The following is a 21,413-nucleotide window of genomic DNA, read 5'->3' on the forward strand; positions in this document are numbered from 1 at the left end:
GTTTAAGAAAAAGCTTTAAAGCATTCTACTGTAAAGGCAATATCCTGTATTCACCATCAAATTTCATCCTGTCATGGAATTGAAACCAACAGTCCATATGACTGGCCTTGAATCGTTGATATGACGGGTTTCTGTGACACAGATAACCTTATGTTTAATATGCTGTAAAGAAACTATAAAGTATCCCAAATGGTAATGATCGTAAAGACCTGTGAAATTGATTTCCCATGTGTCTAACGAATCCTTAGTGATCCGAATATACTGCTTGACTTGACACTCTTCCCTCCTTCCAAGCCCAAGCAATTTTAAAAATGAAAACCACATTTTATTAATAGTTTAAGTACAGGAAGAATACAACAACCTTTCCTAGTGATGTAATTGGAACTGATGATTTGAATTAAGGATACGCTAACATCTGGTACTACAAAAGGTTTCATATTGGTGCTGGGAAAAAGCAATTTTGTAACATATTCATCTTTTTATAGTTTCCATATTATGATGTCTGATTCTCAACAAAAAATGTACGCATATTTCAAAATCGTAGAGTATCATGCCCTTGAAAACAGAGCAATGATCAACCTTATCAATACTGACGACCGTGTTAAAGAAGCAACATAATAGACCAGTCCTCTTTAACAGTAATGAATAACAAATGGGTAATATCCTTTCCTGACATTTTATCAGCATGGGTCTAACAGATCTGAATTAAAGTAATATATATTTCATCAGAAATCAGAATGAATTCACAAGGCTTTGGGAAACGGTACAATAAGTAGGCAGGCAGTGAAATTGAGATAGGGACCTTAAATAAATATTATAATAAGGCATTATTACCTAGAAATCCTTAGATCTAAAAGGTGCTAAATTACACAGTGCCAGGTTGTGAAACGTTTACGTTAGATATAGATTGAAAAACGGAAATGAACAGCAAATCTAAACTTGATTCTGTTTCACTTTATGAGAGAGGATTATCAACAAAAAGCCAAAAAGACAATCAACTGAAAGCTTTCTTTGTTCCAAAATGTACAAATGGAAAAGGTAAAGATAAGCAAATAACAATTTGTTAGACAGATAGATAATTGCTTTCAGACCTGGAAATGACAGAAATCAATTGTCCGGAGAATGAAGACTAAATCCTAGACTTTTCAAAAGGATAGCAAATAAGTACAAAAAGTGGAAAGTCCTCAGTGACAGCATTTTTTGCATCAGGGCGAGTAGAGATACCAACAGAGGTGAGGCCAATATTATAGGGTGCCATCAAATACAGGCCCCCAAAATTAACAATGCACTTTTTTCCATTTGAACTTGTCCTGACAGCCACTGTGGAAAGAGCACGGGCTTTGGAGTCAGAGGTCATGGGTTCAAATCTCGGCTCCGCCAATTGTCAAGCTGTGTGACTTTGGGCAAGTCACTTAACTTCTCTGCGCTTCAGTCACCTCAGCTGTAAAATGGGGATTGACTGTGAGCCCCCTGTGGGACAACCTGATCACCTTGTAACCTCCCCAGCGCTTAGAACAGTGCTTTGCACATAGTAAGCGCTTAATAAATGCCATTATTATTCTTATTATTATTTGTCAGTGTCATTTCCAAAGCTGCTATGGCCAGTGAGAACTTTACTCCGAACCCCTAGGATCACTGAACCTCACCAGTCTCCCAGCATCTTCTACATGAGACTTCCTGGGACAGATCCAACTACGGGCCTTGAAATGGAACATTTCATATAATGCTGGGACAGCTAAGGCAGAAAGGAGGGTCAGAAAAAGTCCTGCACAACTTCTACATTAGTGGAATCAGGAAAAACTACCACGGGACCACACTTTGGCTTCCTTACAACAGCTAGGCTGCCTTCTGGCTCAAGGCAACATATGGCCTTCTGGGCCAGAGACACTCACCACACTTCTTGCCTTTTTGGGATGCACAATAGAGCTGTTTTTTCTTCTGCCTCCTGGTCTGTGTTTCCGTGGCATTTAGCGAAAGCTGATAAATCAAGCTTACGGGGATGGGACTTAAGAAAATTCCATTGTACTGTAATTTAAGGCATCTGACAAACACACAGAACTGGAAGAAGTTCAGTTTAGTGCTCAGAAATAGAAAGGGGAGAAAAATTAGCCAGATCCAAATGTTTTCACACCCTCAGATATATAGTTTTCAACAACACAAAGCGTTATAACTTTGGATATAAAAGATGTTGATGTTTGTCAAACCCACCAAATCAATTTGCAAAAGGTTGAAATAGAATCTACTAGATGGGAGCCATCAATCTGACTTTGTAAGGAACAAATCCTGTCAGACTTGTATATTATCTTCCTTAGAATTGTTTAATATCATCCGTGACAGAAAGACTTAAGAAGTATGGAACCAAACTATTGTTGGTTAAAGAGTTTTCTTAATGAGCCAACTGAAGCAGCCTTCTTTTCAGTTAAACTGATGGGAAATTTGTGACTGTCTTCATAATCATTTTGGGGGGACTGTCTGAAAGCCATTTGTTTCAGGACCCGCTGTCAGATTTTATTTTCTACGTGACTGTCGTCCCTTGCTTGACTCCTGATTGTCCCTGGATTATCTCGTGCAAAAGGTGCCAGGGACTAAGAGAATCCAATGACCAATTGATACTGCCAGTCCATGCTGCCATCTTCAATCCATTTCCGTGCTGCCTCATCATTTAGAAAGGGTTGTGGAAGTTCAACCGGCCCCTTTTCTGACCTCTGGAAATGATGCTGAAATTGCTATTTGAGCTTCAAATATCACACGTACCTGTCACCCAAACATCATCCATCCTTCAAAAGAAAATGGTCCATCAGTCAATCGCATTTATTGAGCACTTTCAACGTGCACAGCACCGTACTAACCACTTGGGAGAGTGCAATATAACACAATCGGTAGAGACACTGCCTGCTACAAGGAGCCTGTTCACTCTGTATCTCCCTCTATGCACTCCAACTGAGAGGTGGTCCAGACAATAATGGAGGATTTGGGTGAGGCCTATATTTTACCACCCAAAAGCTGATGAGAAATAATAAATAACAATGTTATTTGTTACGTGCTTACTATGTGCCAAGCACTGTTCTAGAGAAGCAGCGTGGCTCAATGGAAAGAGGCCGGGCTTTGGAGTCGGAGGTCATGGGTTCAAATCCCAGCTCTGCCGATGGTCAGCTGTGTGACTTTGGGCAAGTCACTTCACTTCTCTGGGCCTCTGTTCCCTCATTTGTAAAATGGGGGCTAAGACTGTGAGCCCCCCATGGGATAACCTGATCACCTTGTAACCTCCCCAGTGCTTAAAACAGTGCTTTGCACATAGTAAGCACTTAATAAATGCCATCATTATTATCATTATTATTATTCTAGGTGCTGGGGTAGAGGCAAGCTTATCAGTTTGGATGCAGTCCCTGTCCCACGTGGGGGTCACAGTCTAATTTTACAGATGAGATAACTGAAGCAAAGAGAAGTAAAGTGACTCACCCAAGGTCACACAGCAGACAAGTGGCAGAGCCGGGATTAGAACCCAAGTCCTTCTGGCTTCCAGGACCATGCTCTATCCTCTATGCCACACTATGTCTCTGGGGCTCCTGTCTCAATAACCCTTTCATTTATTCATTCAATAGTATTTATTGAACGCTTACTGTGTGCAGAACACTGTACTAAGCACTTGGGAAGTACAAGTTGACAACATATAGAGACGGTCCCTACCCAACAGCAGGCTCAAAGTCTTTCAGAATTCCCTAGTGACCTACTTATATGACCCGATCTGCAATTTAAGAAACGTCGGTCTAACTCTACCTTAAAGAATTGTTTGACCAAAAGGGAAATGACAAATTTTACATAGCCATAATTTGACTACATTGAAATGTCTCTTACCTACTTTCTGAGCATAGTGCTTACTTTGCAGCCAGTCAAGTTAGGACTAATCCATCTGGAAGGTATACCTAATGCCACAGTTAACTGAAGTAGCTGTTCCCCAGTTTTTGTTCCTTGTGGCCTGTCTTGCTTGTTCTCTGAGAAATTCTCCAGGTCTTACTGGTCCACCTTTTCCTTCATTCAATCAATCAATCATATTTATTGAGCACTTACTATGTGCAGGACATTGTACTAAACCCTGGGAACGTATAATATAATAGAGTTGGTAGGCAAGTTACCCACCAACAATGAGCTTACAATCTAGAGAGGGGAGACAGACATTATAAATATATTAATATAAATATAAAATTCTAGACTGTGAGCCCACTGTTGGGTAGGGACCGTCTCTATATGTTGCCAATTTGTACTTCCCAAGCGCTTAGTACAGTGCTCTGCACACAGTAAGTGCTCAATAAATACGATTGATTGATTGATAAATAAAATAAATTATGGATATATACATAAGTGCTGGATAGAAGTAAAACGGGTTGGACAAAGTTCCTCTCCCACACGGTGTTCACAGTCTCAATCCCCATTTTACAGATGAAGTAACAGGCACAGAGAAGTAAAGTGACTTACCCAAGATAATTCAGCAGAAAAGTGGTGAAGCTGGGATTAGAGCCCATGACCTTCTGACTGTCAGGCCCGAGCTCTATCCACTATGTCATGCCACTTCTCATAATTGTGGTATTTGCGGCTTACTTTGTGCCAGGCACTGTACTAAGTGCTAGGGTGGATACAAGGAGATCAGATTGGACACAGTCCCTGTCCCACATGGAGCTCACAGTCTCAATCCCCGTTTTAAAGATGAGGGAACTGAGGCCCAGAGAATAATAGTTATGGTATTTGTTAAGTGCTTACTAAGTGCCAAGCACTGTTCTAAGCACTGTGGCAGATACAAGATAATTAGGCAGTCGACTTGCGGTTCAAACTCTTAATCCCCATTTTACAGATGAGGTAGCAGCATGACCTAGTGGATAGAGCACAGGCCCGGGAGTCAGAAGGTCATGGGTCCTAATCCTGGCTCTGCCACTTGTCTGCTGCATGACCCTGGGCGAGTCATTTCACTTCTCTGGGCCTCAGTGACCTCATCTGTAAAATGGGGATTGAGACTGTGAGCCCCATGCAGTACCCCCTCCTTCCTCTCCGCCCCGCCCTACCTCCTTCCCCTCACCACAGCACCTGTATGTACATTTGTACAGATTTATTACTCTATTTATTTTACTTGCACATCTTGCACATATTTACTATTCTATTTATTTTATTTTGTTAATATGCTTTGTTTTGTTGTCTGTCTCCCCTTTCTAGACTGTGAACCCACTGTTGGGTAGGGACCATCTCTATATGCTGCCAACTTGTACTTCCAAAGTGCTTAGTCCAGTGCTCTGCACACAGTAAGCACTCAATACATATGATTGAATGAATGAATACAGGAATTTTATCCAGCCCGATTTGCTTGTATCCATCTCAGTGCTTAGTACAGTTTCTGGCACATAGTAAGTGCTCAACAAATACCACAAGTATTATCATAATTATTAAGTGGCTTGCCCAAGATCACAAAGCAGACAAGTGGTGAAGCCGGGATAAGAACCATGCCCTCTGACTCCCAAACCCGTTGCGCTTTTCACTAAGCCACGCTGAAGTGACTTGACCAAGGTCACACAGCAGACTGTGGCAGAGCCGGGATTAGAACCCATGACCTTCTGACTCCCAAGCCACCTAGCCATGCACAAACCCTGTCCCTCAAGGGGCTCAAAATTTATCAGAACTTGCATGGCGTAACGGAATGAAAATGGGCCTGGAAGATAGAGTACGGGGTTTCTAATACCAGCTCTGTCGACCTCTCTGTGTCTCATTCCCCTCATCTGAAAAATAGAGATTCAATAGCTGGTCTAACTCCTATTTAGATTCTGAACCTCAGGTGGGACCTATTTTGTATCATCCCCAGCACTTAATAAAGTGGATGGCACAGAATAAACATTGAATAATTATTATTGTTATTATTAATATCATTACTGTTATCATTACCATTAGCAGGGACCTCTGCCTATTAAGCCACAGAAAAGCCTAAAAAGAGCCAGGAACCACAGATGAGATTCTCCTAAAAAAAAAAAATATGCTCTTCAGTGATCCCACATAATAGGAAAGCTAAAACCCAGTAGACTGTTTTTTCTCCGATCTCTCAAGAGTCTTGTTGGAGAGAGAATATTAGGGGGAAAATTAGTGACCCTTCTCCCCTGCAGCCCCTAGTTTTATGAATCAAACCTCCTTGGTTTCAGAGCATCAAGGTAGGAGTCAAAAAGAAGAGAAATGGGGCAGGGAGCAGGAAAGATGAAAAGGATGAAAACGATTATGCTAAATATGGAATGGAGCAGAAAATAAGGAATAGAAGACTGGAGCTAGCTTGCCTCAAGCTCCTAGAAACCAATACTTCCCTTCCTCCCTATTCTTCTTCTTCCTGCCACTTCCCCCCTCCCCACCAAAAAGAAACTGGGCCTTTGTTCTTATGATATTTAGACTAGTTTAGCCAGAGGAAATGAGTACATGAATGACCATTTCACTATCTAAGATGAGGTGTTGCAGTATAAATAGAAATATCACACAATAGTACTCCATTTTTTGGTGCCTTTGAAACTGTGAGATGGCTTTTGTTACTCTTCTTTAGGCTTAGCAAAGAAAAATAGTTTTCTCTGATGGGAGCCCTTTGATGTTCATTCAGCATGCCTACTTGAGATCCTTTCATCAAAAACTTTGAAAAGCATTTGAGGCCGGCTAGCTAGCTGCTACCGGCACTGTGCCTTGTAAGATGTCCTTTTATTAAGAATCAGTCCATATCATTAGCAAATATTTGGTAAAGCAGAGTTCAGCCCTCTCTCCTTTAGCAAAGCCTGAGGAAAATCACCTAATTTCCTGTTAGCCAAATATTTCTCACTGAGGTTCACTACCAATTAAAGCACTGTCAATTAGGAAAAGTCAGAAGTTACATAGGGAGGAGAGATCTGGGTCTCTATCATGATGTACAGTCTTATGCAAGAGAGCCCCCCTGCATACACACACACACACACACACACAAAGATGCACAGAAGTGCAAACAACAAAAAACAAAGAACAATAGAGTAATAATCATAGTATTTGTTAAGTGCTTACTATGTGCAGGCTTACAAAGCACTGGGGTAGGTCATAACAAAAATAATAACATTTATTAAGCACTTACTACGTGCAAAGCACTGTTCTAAGCACTGGGGAGGTTATGGGGGGCTCACAATCTTAAACCCCATTTTCCAGCTGAGGTAACTGAGGCCTAGAAAAGTGAAGTGACTTGCCCGAAGTCACAGCTGACAATTGGTGGAGCCGGAGTTTGAACCCATGACCTCTGACTCCAAAGCCCAGGCTCTTTCCATTGAGCCACGCTGCTACATGTTGCCAACTTGTACTTCCCAAGCACTTAGTACAGTGCTCTGCACACAGTAAGCACTCAATAAATACGATTGATTGATTCTCTAGGTAATAATAATAATAATAATAATAATGGCATTTATTAAGTGCTTACTATATGCAAAGCACTGTTCTAAGTGCTGGGATACATACGAGGTGATCAGGTTGTCCCATGGGGGGCTCACAGTATTAATCCCCATTTTACAGATGAGGTAACTGAGGCCCGGAGAAGTTAATTGACTTGCCCAAAGTCACACAGCAGGCAATTGGCAGAGCTGGAGTTTGAACCCATGACCTCTGGCTCCAAAGCCCAGGCTCACTCCATTGAGCCACACTGCTTCTCTAGGTAGTAATAGTAATAATGATGATGGCATTTATTAAACACTTACTATGTGCAAAGCACTGTTCTAAGCGCTGGGGTACATACAAGGTGATCAGGTTGTCCCATGGGGGGGCACACAGTCTTAATCCCCATTTTACAGATGAGGTAACTGAGGCACAGAGAAGTTAAGTGACTTGCCCAAAGTCACGCGGCTGACAATTGGCAGAGCTGGGATTTGAACCCATGACCTCGGACTCCAAAGCCTGTGCTCTTACCACTGAGCCACGCTGCTTCTCTGTAGTACAAGATAATTGTGATGGATACAGTCCCTGTTCCACACAGGGCTCACAGTCTTAATCCCCATTTTGCAGATGAGGAAATTGAGGCCCACAGAAGTGAAATGACTTGCCCATTAAGTTAGCTAAGAGAAGAGAAGAAGAGAAGTTAAGACAAGGGGCAGGCCTGGGATTAGAACCCATGTTCTTTTAACTCCCAGACCTACGCATTTTCCCACTAGGCCATACATATAACCACCTTTCAGGTTCAAATATGGAACTCATTATTGTGTGACTTTTTTATGTCGATGAGTGTTCTGTCCCTGATAACAATAATAATAATAATAATAATTATAAGTATGGTATTTGTTACATGCTTACTTTGTGCCAGGCACTGTACTAAGTGCTTGGGTGGATAGAAGCAAATCGGGTTGGACACAGCCCCTGTCCCATCTGGGGCTCACAGTCTCAATCCCCATTTTACAGGTGAGGTAACTGAGGCACAGAGATGTAAAGTAAGTTGCCCAAGGTCACCTAGCTGACATGTGGTGGAGCCGGAGTATGGCATGTAGGTAATAATAATAATAATAATAATGGCATTTATTAAGCACTTACTATGTGCCAAGCACTGTAAGATAGTCATTCCTTGTGCACCCTGTACAGATTGTGTCCTGTTGCAATGTTGCATTTGTTAACTACAATATCCAGCACTTTTTATTTCTCTCAGGGTCACAGTTTTCCAGAAGTCTCCGCATCAAGGCAGTAACTCCATATCGGAGCACGGCAGAATTCCAGGCTAACTTATTTTCTATTACCATCTCTCAACTGCTCCCTGAAATGTCAGTGGACTGATATTGCTTCATTATTCCTTTGACAGGTTTCTTCTACACACTGTGTTTACAGTTACTCTTACATAAGAGAAGCTGTTTGGGTAACCTCTTGTCATCCATTTTCTTCAAATGACTGGTCCGGCCAAGGTGTGATGCGATGAGTGTTGCATTTCCGCTGGTGGTCTGTCCGCATTCCGTAACCTTAATGTTTGTGATCCTGTCATGCCACGTGATGATAAAGCTTGTTTGTAGCTTTCCTGGTGGCACTGCTCTGGAATTTGAATTGAACATCTGAGGGATGCATTTATCAAGGGTTCCAAAATTGCCCTCATATACAGAGATGCCACCACTCTCCCCAGTGTCCAGTCCGCCTTGGGTTTCCAACTATAGTGGAAGCAGAATAGCCTAGTGGAAAGAGCATGGTTCTGATAGTAAGAGGACCTGGGTTCTAATCCCAGCTCTGCCTCTTGTCTCCTCTGTGACCTTTGGATAAGTCACTTAATGTCTCTCTGCCTCAGTTCCCTCATCTGCAAAATGTGGATTCAATACCTGTTCTCCCTCCTACTTAGACCATGAGCCCCATCTGGGATCTGATTATCTAGTATCTATTCCAGGCCTTAGTACAATGCCTGACATAGAGTGAGCATTTAATGAATATTACTACTGTTATTATTATTAAAAGTATTATAATAATTATTATTATTCTGAAGCTATTGTTTGGGTACCCAAAACATCAGGGGTTAGACTTGCAGCCACACTCAAGCAAGCTTTAGTAACTCAGGTCTGAAAATAACAAGAACCGGATTTTTCCAGCGTATTAACTCTTCACAGTCTGCCTGCCACTTCCATGGCTGAGACTACACTCTGTCTTTATGTCTTCATAACAAATCCCACTTATCTTTATGATTCTTATGAGTTCTAAACTGTGAGCCTGCTTTCTAGACTGTGAGCCCGCTGTTGGGTAGGAACCGTCTCTATAAGTTGCCAACCTGTACTTCCCAAGCACTTAGCACAGTGCTCTGCACACAGTAAGCGCTCAATAAATATGATTGAATGAATGAATGATTGGTATTATTATTGTCATCATCATCAAAGGACATATTATCCTACTTAATGTGGTTTCCTACCACCTTATCTATCCTTGTGTCATTAAACAATTATTATTACGGCATTAAGCGCTTATTATTTATCAAGCACAGCTCTAGGAATAGAGGTAGATCCAAGTTACAGATACAAGTTAATCAGGTCAGATGCAGTTCCTGTCCCATATGGAGCATCCTAAGTGGGAGGAAGAACAGGCATTAATTCCCCATTTTACAGATGAGAAAACTGAGGGACAAAGCCATTAAGTGACTCGCCCAAGGTCACACAGCAGACAACAAGCAGATTTGGAATCAGAACCCACATCCTGTGATTCCCAGGCCTATACTGTTTCCATTATGCCACGCCGCTCCTCAGTGTGAGAAGCAGCTGGCCTGGGGGAAAGAAAACAGGCTTGGTAGTCTGGAGAACTGGGTTCTACTCTTGGTTCTTCTACTTGCCTGCTGTGTGACATTGGATAAATTACTTAAATTATCTGTGCCCCAGCTTCCTCATGTTTCCCCTCTCCCTGAGAGTTTGAGTCACAGGTAAAACAGGACAAGTCCAACCTGATTGTTTTATATATACACCTCCGTGTGTAGGACAGTGTTAGCCTATAGTAAGTGCTAAATACCACAATTATTATCAAATAGTCAATCAATTAATCAATGGTATTTATGGAGCACTTATTGTGTACAAAGCACTGTACTTGGGATAATTTTGGGATTATCTTATGGTTACTGGTTCTAATTCCGGCTCCACCACTTGTCTGCTTTGACAAGTTCTTTGTGCTTCAGTGACTTCATCTATAATATTCATTCAATCGTATTTATTGAGCACTCACTGTGTGCAGAGCACTGTACTACGTGCTTGGGAAGTACAAGATGGCAACATATAGAGATGGTCCCTATCCAACAGTGGGCTCACAGTCTAGAAGGGATTGAGACCATGAGCCCCATGTGGGACAGGGGACTGTGTCCAACTGGATTTGCTTGTATCCACCCCAGTGCTTAGTACAGTGCCTGGCACATAGTAAATGCTTAAAAAATGTCAAATAAATAATAATAATTATTATTATTACAAAAAAATAGAGTTGATAGACACAATTCCTGAACACAAGGAGTTTACAACATTCAGTGATGTGTGAATTCCATGTGGGACAGGGACTGTGTCTAGCTGGATTTCTGTGTCTCTCCCTCAGCACTTAATACATTACTTACCAGACAGTAAGCTCTAAACAAATATAATTCTCATCATTCAATCAATCAATCAATCATAATTTGGGGGCACTTACTGTCAACTCTGTGTTGCTGATAGAGACGGTTGGTTGTGGAGAGGTTTGACACGTGCAGACCTGGAAATAATTCCATCTTCAGATGAATTAATTGCCTAGCCTCGGTGCTTTACTACTTGTGAGAAACAGTTCATACCATCAGTATGAATTCCTTCCATGTCTGTACTTCCAAAGCATAATTGTGTGTGGTATAAGAACTCTTAAATGAGTAATTTAAAGATCTGTTAATATTCTGAGCCTTTTGAAGTGAATGTGTTTTCCAAGGGATCAGAATCATATTCTGAGGTGGGCTTCAAGATTCCTTTTGCAGTTTCAAGCATGGCTGCATGGAAAAGCTCAAATGGATCGGACACAAGATGCAGCCTTCATTATCTCCATTGTTTATGGGGAAAAGATTCATCCATTCATTCATTCAATCATATTTACTGAGAGCTTGCTGTGTGCAGAGCACTGTGCATATAGCTTTAATTCTATTTGTTCTGACGATTTTGACACTTGTCTACATGTTTTGTTTTGTTGTCTGTCTCCCCCTTCTATACTCTTTAGACTGTGAGCCCACTGTTGGGTAGGGACTGTCTCTATATGTTGCCAACTTGTACTTCCCAAGCGCTTAGTACAGTGCTCTGCACACAGTAAGCGCTCAATAAATATGATTGATGATGATGATACTAAGACAGGACCAGCAGGCTGTTTGTGAAGACCAAGAACAGTCAATCAATTGCATTCATTGAGCACTTGCTGTGTGCAGAGCATTGTTCTAAGTCCTTGGGAGAGTACAGTGTAGCAGAGCTGGGTAGATATGTTCCCCTTCCAAAGTTGTTAATGATTTTATAGTTAGGAATTAAAGACAGAGGAGAGGTATTCTTCTCATCTGTGGTTTGCAAATGGTATTTCTATTTATCCTTGGAAATCTTTATTGTTAAGTCCAGTACCCCTGGGGAGAAATGGAAACACTGGAAGTTTAGTTATTCAAAAACAGGACATATTTCTGGTTGAGACATTTGATATACCCAATTGTGCATATCCTTTCTGACCAAACCAAGAGGCATATTAAAAAAATCCTATTTAGTGGACTCTATAATTAAGTCTAAGAGCAGTATCACCGAAAAAGAGACTTTCACAAAGTCCCCACAATCCAATTCTACTATAAATCGTGGAAGAATGCTACATAATGGACTTTAACATTTTAAATGTCCTTTGTAAATGTTTGTGGTATTGAAATAGTTTGGCAATTTTTCTCTAAGATTATTTTATTTAAAATAATTAAATTTGTTTGCCTATTATAGAATACCAAGGAAATACTGTGTAAATGTTTAAAGAATTGGTTACATGTCCTTTCTTTCTCTATGGCAAAAAAATGTGATTTGGCACATCAGCAACTGACATGCCAATTTACTGAGAAAGAAAAACGTTCCATTATCTAGGTCACAGAGAAAAAACATGCCAGTGTTGACCTCTAGAAATTTAGTTATGAAAGTCAGTGAAGCAGGGTCTTCCCACTCAGAAAAAGAAGGAATCTTCAGACAAGAAAGAAATTCAGCTGGATCTATAGGATGGTTGACAGATGTTAAGCAGTTTGAGGATGGGGATCAAACATCCTCTATTTTGATTAAAGTTAAAACACAAATACAGTCCAAAAATGGTTTTCTTTTTCTAGACTATAAGCTCCTTGTGGGCTGGGAATGGTTCATTCATTCATTCAACCACATTTGTTGAGCGCTTACTGTGTGCAGAGCACTGTACTAAGCGCTTGGGAAGTACAAGATGGCAACATATAGAGACGGTCCCTACCCAACAGTGGGCTCACAGTCTAGAGTGGTTCTACCACCTCTGCTGTACAGTGAACAGTACAGTGCTCTGCACACAGTAAGGCTCAATAGATAACAGTGATTGATAGCAGTGGCAATAATATTTATTAAGCCCTTCATAAGTACAGAGCACAGTCTTAAACTCGGGGAGAGAATTCCCCGGGTGGAAATTAGACATGGTTCCTGTCCCTCAGGGGATCCTCACATTCAAAGGGTATAAGTGGGGAGAAGGAACTGGAGACAAGTGTATCAGGAACCACTTTCACATCGAATGAGTTTGATTCCCCCACCTGCTGAAGGACATGCTAATTCAACTTTGCAGGATTGTCTGGAACATAAGTATCAGGAAACCCACAAATCATCATTACACTGTTGAGACAACTTTGTTCCACCTCCGACTCGATTTCTGGGAATTAGATTCATTTCAAAATATGGTAGAATCAAGCCAGCTCACTGACTTACAGGAGTTTATTCTACTCCAACGTTTTTACTTTGAGAACGGGCCATTTTATTCATTCTTTAGTTTTATACACAGGTGCTTTAATGTGGCAACCAAGTGTCATGAAGGCATAACCTTCAGACCTGTTATTTTACTAATATAAATGGAAACTGAACAGATAGGTGGGAAAGGCTTTCATGTGGTAAGTTTATATGTTATATATACATGCATGTTATATGTTTATTCATTCATTCAATCATATTTATTGAGTGCTTACTGTGTGCAGAGCACTGTACTAAGCACTTGGGAAGTACAAGTCGGCAACATATAGAGACGGTCCCTACCCAACAACGGGGCTCACAGTTTAGAAGGGGGAGACAGACAACAAAACAAAACATGTAAACAGGTATCAAAATCATCAGAACAAATAGAATTAAAGCTATATGCACCTCGTTTACAAAATAGAGATAGGTGTAAAGATACGTGCGTATGCCTATATACAGATACATGTATGTGTACATTGACACCTGTCTACTTGTTTTGTTGTCCGTCTCCCCCTTCTAGACTGTGAGCCCGTTGTTGGGAAGGGACCATCTCAAGATGCTGCCAATTTGTATTTCTCAAGCACATGCTTAGTACAGTGCTCTTTACACAGTAAGTACTCAATAAATATGATTGAATGAATGAAAGGAATTATGAAATATTAAAACCCAACACAGACAAATATGAACACAAAAACCTTAAATCAGTAGGGTGCTCTGGCTAGAGGAGCAGAATTTCAGGCTCACAGTCCAAGGCATATCTACACCCATATCAGTCAGTCCAGCAACTACCAGTTTTCCCAGGGTTCAGTCACTGAATTGGACATTAGTAAGTATGGGAAAGTCAGCTAAAATATATGTCTCAAGCTTAAATGATTTTCATATTACAAAATTTGATTAAATAACTGGCCCCTTGTGTAATAGTGCACAAGCCTGAAAACCTATGCCATCTCCGTGTTTCAAAAAAATACAGGAAATTTAGTTCTCACACTATTACTTCTCCAACAACAGAAATACAATTCTTTGTTTTAAAGAACAAGAGCCAACCCTGTAGTGAAACAGACCTAGGGAGACAGAAATACTGAGATAGTGATATGGAGGGCAGGTGGGTTCAAGCACTTGTCTCATCTTGTCTCAACTACAGCATCAACCTCCTTACTGATCTCCCTCCCTCCAGCTTCTTCCCTCTCCAGCTCATACTTCACATAGTTTTTCATTCATTCATTCATTCGTATTTATTGAGCGCTTACTGTGTGCAGAGCACTGTACTAAGCTCTTGGGACGTACAAGTTGGCAACAAATAGAGATGGTCCCTACCCAACAGTGGGATCACAGTCTAGAAGGGGGAAATGATTTATTTAAGAAATTGTTGTGCTCGTGTCCCCCACTTCAAAAATCTCCAATGGTGGTCCTTTTATCTCAAACAGAAACTCCTCACCAAAGGCTTTAAATAATAATGACATTTATTAAGCTCATACTATGTGCAAAGCGCTTTTCTAAGTGCTTGGGGAGGTTGCAAGGTGATCAGGTTGTCCCAAGGGGGGCTCACAGTCTTAAATCCCATTTTCCAGATGAGGTAGCTGAGGAACAGAGAAGTGAAGTGACTTGCCCAAAGTCACACAACTGACAATTGGTGGAGCTGGGATTTGAACCCATGACCTCTGACTCCAAAGCCCGTGCTCTTTCCACTGAGCCATGCTGCTGCTCTTAAATCACCCAGTCTGCTCACTCTCCCCTTTATCACACACTTCATTCCTATTGTACCAACCTACTCACCTTGATGTCTCTTGTCTCTCACCATCAGCCCCTTGTTCAGGGTCTCCTACTTCTGGAACTTCTCCATCTTCATATCCATCAGACCACCACTCTCCCCACCTTCCAATAACAACATTGCCTAGTGGGAGCAGTTTTGCCCTGGAAAGCACACGGGTGTGGAAATCAGAGTTCCTGGGTTCTAAAACTTGTTCCATCACTTTCTGCTGCATGACCTTGGGCAAGTCAATTCACTTCTCTAAACCTCAGTTATCTCATCTATAAAATGGAGATTTTTTAGGGGGGGCAGTATTTGTTCAGCACTTACTATGTGTGCAGAGAAGCAGCACGGCTCAGTGGAAAGAGCATGGGCTTTGGAGTCAGAGGTCATGGGTTCAAATCCCGGCTCCACCACTTGTCATCTGTGTGACTTTGGGCCAGTCACTTAATTTCTCTGTGCCTCAGTTACCTCATTTGTAAAATGGGGATTAAGACTGTGAGCCCCCCATGGGACAACCTGATCACCTTGTAACCTCCCCAGTGCTTAGAACAGTGCTTTGCACATAGTAAGCACTTAATAAATGCCATTAGATTATTAGTGTTATTACTGTGCTAATCAGTGGGGTATTTACAAGCTAATCAGGTAGGATGCAGCCAGTGTCCCACAGGGGGCTCATATTCTTAATTCCCATTTAACACATAACAGGCACAGAGAAGCTAAGTGTTTTGCCCTAAGTCACACAGCAGACAAGTGGTAGATCCAGGATTAGAATCGAGGTCTGTCTGTCTGACTCCCAGGCATTTACTCAAGGCCCTACTGAGAGCTCACCTCCTCCAGGAGGCCTTCCCAGACTGAGCCCCTTCCTTCCTCTCCTCCTCGTCCCCCTCTCCATCCCCCATCTTACCTCCTTCCCTTCCCCACAGCACCTGTATATATGTATATATGGTTGTACATATTTATTACTCTATTTATTTATTTATTTTGCTTGTACATTTCTATCTATTTATTTTATTTTGTTGGTATGTTTGGTTTTGTTCTCTGTCTCCCCCTTTTAGACTGTGAGCCCACTGTTGGGTAGGGACTGTCTCTATATGTTGCCAACTTGTACTTCCCAAGCGCTTAGTACAGTGCTCTGCACATAGTAAGTGCTCAATAAATACGATTGATTGATTGATTGATTTACTCTGACCACTAGGCAACACTGCTTCACAGTTAAATCCTCCTCCTTCCAATTTAGACTGTGAGCTCATAGGGACTGTATCCAAGTTCTTTAATTTGAACTCTATCCCAGTGTCTTATACAGTTCTTAGAACATAATAGGTACCTAACAAATACCACAATAATTGCTCAAAGTCCTCCTAAAATTGCTTATCCTCTAGAAAGCCCTCCCAGACTAACTTCCCAACTCCCAAACCTACTTTCCCATCCCAAGTGCATCAACTATGCCCTTGAGTCTATACCTCCTAAAACCTATGTTCTCACCTCACCTCCACCACACTTACTTCAACCAAGGGTATTTGTTGCAATCTCAATATATTCAAACACTGTAGTAAGCGCTTGAGACAGAAAAATACATGTCCGCTGACTGCAATGAGCTTGCACTGTAGAGGATATGCCTTTACACTCAATTGTTTCTCTTTTCTGTAATAAATTTGAATTGATTGTGCCCCTCTCAGGGTCACACCTGAAGAGTTTCCAGTACTCTGCCAGTCTTGGCCATGGGAGGAAGAGTCAAGCAGAGGCATACCCGTTCCATTCCCAGCTTGGCCAGTGACTAGCGAGTGGAAGGCAATCTGCTACAAGTCAAAACTCATCTGTGCTGGGCAGCAGTGTCACGGGAGAGAGTCGAAAGTGGAGACTCAAATTTACCGTACGGAAGGCAGCAATGGTAAACCACTTCCATAGTTTTACCAAGAAAACTCCACGGATACACTACCAGAACAATTGCAGATGGAGAGTGGGGCGTTTTGGGATAGATGTGACTGTGGTGTCATTACTCTATTTTACTTGTACATATGTACTGTTCTATTCATTTTATTTTGTTAATATGTTTTGTTTTGTTGTCTGTCTCCCCCTTTTAGACTGTGAGCCCACTGTTGGGTAGGGACCGTCTCTATATGTTGCCAACTTGTACTTCTCAAGCGCTTAGTACAGTGCTCTGCACACGGTAAGTGCTCAATAAATACGATTGAATGAATGAATGAATGAATGGACTACAGGTCACAAATGACTCGACGGCATAAGGCAAGACAGTTTAGATTGTGAGCTCCCCAAGAGTGGAGATCATGTTTACTTAGTTGTACTCTCCCAAAGTCTTATTTTAGGGCTCTGTACATAGTGAGCACTCAGTAAATTACATTGATTGATTTGTCTGCTGTGTGACCTTGGGCAAGTCACTTCACTTCTCTGTGCCTCAGTTACCTCATCTGTAAAATAGGGATTAACACTGTAAGCCCCATGTGGGTTGGGCAATGTGTCCAACCTGATTATCTTGTATCTATCCCAGAGCTTAGAACAGTGCCTGGCACATAAGTGCTCGTTGTGGGCAGGGAATGTTATTGTTTATTATTATAACATACTCTTCCAAGTGCTTAGTATAGTGTTTTGCACACAGTAAGTACAAAATAAAAATGATTGAATGAATTAACAAATACTGCACACACAAATAAAAGTTTCTGTCTGAGTAATTAAATGCTTACTTTTTTGATAGCCTTACTGAACTTTTAGAAAAAGCATGAATGAAGACACATAGCAAGAACTAGTCTTTTTACAATCAAACAGGAAGTTTAGTTCAGGAAATAGTTAAGTCTTAATGGTTTGCTTCCAGAATTGATATTAATCTTCCAACTCAATAAACCTGAGTCAATTGGGATTTGCAGGAAATTTCAGGAACTCTGGCCCAGTTTTTTAAAAAATGTGTTGCTTTCTTAACCAGATATGGCATTGTGGTGGGAGAGACAAGTTCCTGAGCCTGTCATAGCACAACTTGTAGACGGAAGCTAAAGAGAGCATTTGTTGTCATCAAATGAAGAGTCAATTTGTCAAACTTTCCTCTTAATTCTCCCTTGGTGTCCATCATTTTATGCATTAACATGATTTTAAATCAAGAATTTTAAACTTTAAATGATTTAGATTTCTAAATTGAATAAAAGTGAGCCCGTTGTTGGGTAGGGACCATCTCTATACGTTGCCGATTTGTACTTCCCAAGTGCTTAGAACAGTGCTCTGCACACAGTAAGGGCTCAATAAATACTATTGAATGAATGAATGAAAACAATGCAGTTTTTCCATGTGAATAAAAATGCTGGTCTTGCAGTGAGCCCTAAAAGACATAGTCAAGTGCCCTTGAATGGTCTGAAAGAAGAAATTCAGAAACCTGGACACTTCGTGGAATGTATTGCTGGTCTATTCTTGAGGCTGGCATGAAAAACTTTCAGGAAAAATGTACATAGAATGCAAGGCAGATTGACAGCAACACAATTTGTGTAATTCAAAAAAAGAATTTCATCAGGCATTTCTCATATTTGAAACTGGGCCGTATTAGTTGTGGCTTTGGAGAGGAGTAGAGATTAGGAAACATGACAAGAAAGCAGTGTGGCATAGTGGATAGAGCACAGGCCTGTTTTCTGGCTTAGACAAAACATTTTAAGGACCTGTGTTCTAATCCCAGCTCCGCCACTTTCTGCTGTGTGACCTTGGGCAAGTCACTTCACTTATCTGTGCCTCAGTTACCTCATTTGTAAAATGGGGATGAAGACTATAAGCCCCATGTGGGACATGGACTGTGTCCAATCTGATTACCTTGTATCTACCACAGTGCATAGAATAGTGCCTAGCATATAGTAAGTGCTTAACAAACACCATTAAAAAAAAGAAAGAGTTCCAAGACTGTGGCAGTTCCCAAATCATTGATAACTACTCCCTTTCATCCCCCAGTGGGGTAACTAAAACTAGGTGTACAGAAAATTGATCTACTTTTCCTGTGATATTTAATATATATTCAATTGAGAAGTCAATGCACAGCTCTCTTTCTTCCCCACTCCCCCCACTCCCTTGCTATACAAAAATCCCTTCTTGAACCTCTTTTTTGCAATGGCTTGGGAGCTATACACTGTTGATTCTTTTAAGATGTAGTGTATTACAGGATTTCTCCCTCCTAAGATTTTTGGGTAGATCACCCTTACCCAAAAAGGGGTGTAGGTAGAAAGAAAAAAATCATTTATTTAGAAATAGAGCCAACAGTTAGCAAATGGAAAAAAAAAACTTGACATGAACCTCTAATTTTCCAAAATAGATGAACAAATACAAAAAGGACTGTGTGGTTTTATGATTCAACCTCATTCACACAGATCCCACCTGTTTTCTGGCTTAGAGAAAACATTTTAAGCCTGAATAAATTCAATGAACCCCTTCCCATTTAAGAAGGGTATAATCTCTCTGAGAATGTGAATTGTATGGACCAGAAAATAACGAACTAATGCTAGTCAGGCAGAAGATTCAATCATCCATAATTACACCTATGAAGACCAGGATCATTTTGAAGAAATGAAATGTATTTAATATGAATTTTTTGCTCTACCTCATGGAAAGCGCAGGGCATATCACAGTCACCCTCTTCTCCAAAATGCAAGTAACTTCCTAAAATTGCTGTTTGGGAATTAATAATGCATATGGGAAAATAATGAGAACTAGCATATTTGGGACAGGTTACATCTGTTAGCAAAGTCAATGTCGAGAATTGAGGCAATTTTCCAAATATCTCCAACAAAACTACCACTTTCCCCTTCATTTATTAGTGTGTGAGTTATTCAGGTACAGTGATTATGTCTATGTTCCCTTTGCTTTGTAATTGCTTTAAACATTTGTAGCTTCTTCCCAGAAAAAAAAAAAAAAACAGCTTGGACTGTGGCCTCATAACAGGGAACTGGCAATTAATCAAATGTATCTAACTGTGGGTTGCCAAAGCGTTCTGCCTCTTTGTTCATCTATTTTCCGTCTCTGTTTCAAAACATTTGTTGTGAGGAGAGTATTCTAGACCAAGGACCTGAATGTCAATTAGTCAATATCCTATCCTGTCTCTTTTCAAGTTTGGAGTCAAGGAAAGAGTGTGAATAGAGTAACTCCAGGTATATATTTGGAAGAGCATAATGATCTTAGCAAGAAAATCCTATGTGGTCTGGCTCAAGATACTTCTCCCCTTTCTTCGTCAGTCATTGGCCTAGAAGATGGAATTTTAATGGGAATTGAAACTCGAATGGCATGAATTTTGCTAATAGAGTTTTCTAAGAGCTAGATGGATTGTCCTCAGCTCACATATGAAGTGAATTACCAACAAATTCACTGAATTTGTGCTGAAAATGTGCTCTTTGTTGCCCCTTTGTACCAAAGAAAAAGAACTGGGCGATCATTGCGGGCGGTTGTTGTCTCTCCCAAATCTGTCATATTGCATTCTCCCTGGAACTCAGTACAGTGTTCTGCACACAGAAAGAGCTCAATAAATACCATTGATCGATTGTTCAATGAAGACGCTTGCTAAGGCAATGCAGCAATCCCTCATTAACACCAGCCTAAGAATTCAAAGAATGGTTTAGTTTACTTGCTTTTATTCCAAAATGATATCATCTTGAAGGGAATGGAAAAGCTGCACCCACATATGGTAAGAAAGTTATTAGGTGGGGCTAGTATCATGTCATCTTCTTCTGACTGAATGGTAATCATTATGTGATAATAATAACAACAATAATGACATATTACTTGTAAATGTATGTCTCTCACCTCTAAGTGCTACCTCTGAAGTAGAATGCAGGGTAGTTAAGTAGCACACCACAGAGAAGAACAAGGTAGAATAAAGAATATGTACATTTGAAGGCACATGTGAAATTTACTGCCCACAGATCCTGGCAGGGTTATTTACTCTCTGGTGATGGCTTTGGCACATAGCCTTGAGCTAATGGAGCCACAAAAAGGAAAAAAAAAAGCATCAAATCACGTACTTTAACTTCCGCAATTTCCTCACTTATCCAACGGGCTAAACAGGAGGTTTTAATGAAAACGGATGAACCCAGAGGGTCAGAAATCAAAGTATTGAGATGAACAATGCTACTGGCCTGGCGAATAGAAATTAACTTGTATTCAGATATCCCTTTCCACAGGAAGCCAGCTGACAAAATAAGAGATTGGAATGCCGAAGAATGTTCACATGGACCACCTGGATTTTATGTTTTCCTGGAAAATGAATACCT

General features: G+C 40.8%; 1 non-coding gene across 1 annotated transcript; it reads left to right on the forward strand.

The window, feature by feature from the left end:
- Positions 1-16,837: 16,837 nt before the first annotated feature.
- LOC119938180 lies at positions 16,838-16,975 on the forward strand. The gene has a single exon (XR_005454361.1). It is a non-coding gene; the product is annotated as a small nucleolar RNA SNORA7 (small nucleolar RNA).
- The last annotated feature ends 4,438 nt before the right edge of the window (positions 16,976-21,413 follow it).

This window comes from Tachyglossus aculeatus, chromosome 1 (assembly GCF_015852505.1).
Source record: "Tachyglossus aculeatus isolate mTacAcu1 chromosome 1, mTacAcu1.pri, whole genome shotgun sequence".
In the NCBI taxonomy this organism is placed as follows: Eukaryota; Metazoa; Chordata; class Mammalia; order Monotremata; family Tachyglossidae; genus Tachyglossus; species Tachyglossus aculeatus.